Consider the following 3816-nt stretch of genomic DNA (forward strand, 5'->3'; position numbering starts at 1 on the left):
AAGTACAGGACCTTGATGAAACATGTTCACAGCTAGCTGATGGAACCAATCCATAAGTAGAAGACAGGAATGAAGATATCTGGTGCAGTGTGTTGTGCCTGTAAATACAGGTTTTTACACCTTCCATCAATCTAGTCCAGATAAGTACTGCAATTGATAAAATAATATAGTTTGTTTATACATGGTGGGGCGGTTTCATGGACAGGGTTTGGAGTAATCCAGGACTAGGCCTTAGTTAAATTAGGACAGTTTATTAGGACATTATTTATAGTTTTTACAAACACACATTACTGGTATGCATCTTGAGACAAAGCTGTAGGAATCAAACATTTTAAGACTTGAGTGCAGGCTGTTTTCAGTTAAAGGTATAGTGGAAGATTTTCCCGAATTTGTCAAAATAATAAAAAAAATGCACTTGCGCAAAATTCTACCTCCTCCCGAGAGGGAACGCCTATTAATGTGTGCACGAGAAAGCATGCACAAACCTAGTTCTTCTCTTCGCTAGTTGCTGCCGGGCATGGCTCATACATTGAGATGTTTACCGTGTCTGCGTGGTTCGTGACTTGTGCCAGGGCTAGCATCGCTAATCATAGCTTACATCAACTTTTACTAGCAGTGATTTTAAATGGATTTCTCCAAATAGCATGACAAACTTTACCTGTCGAGTAGAAACATTGGGACTGAGGCATCAGTGGGAAGCCCAACCTGTGTGAAACATTCTCCCAAAAACACTTTGGTCTTGTTTCTTCTTGTCATACAATTCGTAAACACCATTTTCTCTTGCGACCCTCAGACATTTTGAAAAAATACGGTGAGAACGTGAGCTTCAATGAATGGCTGAAACCGTAGCCCACCACACATATACACCTGAAAGTGCGCATGCGCAGAAAGCGAACCTAGGGATGGGATGAGCACGTACAACGGCTTTATGTAAACATATCACCAGAATGATTGATAACTGGGATGACCAATACTCTTGATGATCCACCCGGAAAAAGAAAATCTTCTGCTGTACCTTTAAGCAGCTCAAACAAGCATATTAGTTTTGGACTAGACTTAAGCCTGTCCTGGAAACGCCCCTAAAACGTGTCAACATGTTAAATATAAGCAACAATAATTGTACTATATATCTGCAGAAATATTATACTTTCGATTATCAGGATTATCAGTCACTGTTTGAGCGATATAACCAAAGTGACCTCAGACAAATACAGATTCATATATTAAAGTAAAATCAATTATAATAGAGATCTGCAGGGATGGTATATTTTTATAGTCAAACCCCGGAACTTAGTTAGCATTTTAGCCCCTCCGGTTCTCCTAAAAAATTAGGTTAACACAAGCTCGGAATATTTTAATGTCTTATTCTACGACATAAAAGACATCAGTAATACCCTAGCCTGGTCCAACCAGACTCTCGTACATTCATTTAATTTGTACAGAGAGTCTGGCCCCGCTCCATTGCAAAGCGTTACTTCCATTAAGGAGGGTCCTCTGTTGAAGTTTAAAACTATTGGATCTGCCCAGAGTCACTCAGGATTTGCCATAGCCAATCGCTTACGTGTGGTCGTGACATATATCATTCACCGAAACCGGCCGGAAACAACAAGTAAGAATAATCAGACAAACAAAACTTAGCAAACCTGTTTCTTGCTCTGGCTTTAACTTCTGTATATTCGGAAGTTTTGCAACAACGGACCGAATAGCTTTTCTCACGTCTTTCTCCGCTGCCATTACTGAACTACAACTCAAACTGATGCACGACCTCAACGTCAACGTTCTTAGCCACCCCCATCTGTTCGCTGATTGGTCCTGCAGATTTTTGCAGGAGAAAACGAAACTCTGTGTTGCAAGTGTAGTAAATGCATTAAGATTTCTAAAGAATATTTTATTTGCACAAAATGTGAATGTTTCATAACATTTTGTCTATCACAGAGCTTTTTTGTGATAATCCATAATTGAAAATCCCATTAAGTTCTGCTCAGCATCATGTGAACGCCATCATCTTCACTCACATTGCATCCCTGGACATGTATATGCATTACATTACCAACATTTCCTTTTGGTCATGTTCCCACAAATTTTCATCGAAAATGAATAACTTCTGTATAGTTTGTTACTCAAAATATTTTCCTGTTTAGAAAGCAGAGATAGAGATACTAGTTTGTTATAATAAAATATGTGGGATGTATTCTCCATGTATAGCTAATGGTAGAATGCTAAATAGCAAATATCTTCAGGTAAAACCTGCAGAACTGCTAACAAAAGCGAAACAAATCCTTTTTCTTAACGGGTATGTCATCTTAAAGAATGACATGAAATGTAATGAGAAACATGGCCTGCTGGCAAAGTTGAAAAGTGAGGTGTTTTGGCAACTCATCTGTGGTTATGATCTTAATTAGTAAAGCAAGCATGACTATTGCTCATACTCACAGAAAGGTTTTGAGGAAAAGTATTAACAGCTACAAGCAGAAGATCAAATTATGTTGCTCATGGAGAAGCATTATTTACATTTGATTAGACTTAAATGATGAAGTGGCAGTTTCCCCAACAGGGCTTATCCTGGTCCCAGACTAAAATCAACACATTCTCCCCAGTCAGTATGAAGACGCACAGGGTGCCCGTATGCGTCACTGTATCGACAAAATGGGAACTCCGTTGCTTTCATTATAATCCCTCAGCATCTGATATTGACGAAAGGGAATCCTGGAAGCTGATTCCATCACGTTATGCGAAATCAACGTATGCGATGATCGCCATGATCATGCCGCTTCTGGACGGTAACTACTCATTTTTTTCCCTTTTTTTTTAAACCATTGTCGCTTGGGGTTATGGTTAGAGTTGGGGTTTGGTTTATACTTTTTGTCTTCTGATTTTTAAACCATTGTTGCTGGGGTTAGGGTTGGGTTTGGATGTAATTTTATGTAACAGAAAGTCGTTCTAACCCCAACCCCAAGCGACAATGGTAAAAAATTTGAAACAAAACTTTTGTAGTTACAGTCAAGAAGCGGCATGATCCTGACGATCGTCGCATTCGTTGACGTCGCATAACGTGACAACATCACCTTCCGGGATTCCCTTTCATCTATATCCGACACTGAGGGATTATCATGAAAGCAACGGAATTCCCATTTCATCGATATAGTGACGCATAGGGGCACCCTTCGTGTCCTCGTACTGACGCTGAAGGGGTTGGAACATGCTTCAGTTTTTGACGTCTTGGGGAGTGAGAATGGGTTGCTAAAATGGAAGTTTGAGTTGACTTAATTTCAAAACACCTTGCACTGACATATCTTAACATATATCAGTGCCTTTGTTTTTGTCACGAGGATTGTTTTTTATTTGTTTGTTAAAGTTTGTACTTAATTGTCCTAGTATAACCAAGGCCTAGTCCATCTATCTAATCTAAACCCTGTCCCGGAAACAATTGAAAGAATAAGATTTACATTTCATGGAGAGGAATAAGTTGTTTCTAACACTTAAATAATAGTCACACAGTAAAGTTAAGCACCAGTCTCCATTTTCTTCTGAAAACGTGCAAATTTGCTATTTAATTTATGCTCATGTCACCGGTTTGCTCTTAAAATTCTGTGCAGCACCACTTGACACCTACAGAATTGTGGTTCAGCTTTCGAGCTGTTGGTACTTTCAGCTTTATCCACATATTATGCTGAAAACCATTTTGAATTAAATTAAGCACAAATAATTCCCACCAACAAAGACGAACGAGTCCAATCACGTTCAGATCGAAGGGTTTATTCATAGGCAACGGACCGTTTTCATGCTTCATGGTCCAGACACGTTCAGCTGCCCCCC

This window comes from Paramisgurnus dabryanus, chromosome 22 (assembly GCF_030506205.2).
Source record: "Paramisgurnus dabryanus chromosome 22, PD_genome_1.1, whole genome shotgun sequence".
NCBI lineage: Eukaryota > Metazoa > Chordata > Actinopteri > Cypriniformes > Cobitidae > Paramisgurnus > Paramisgurnus dabryanus.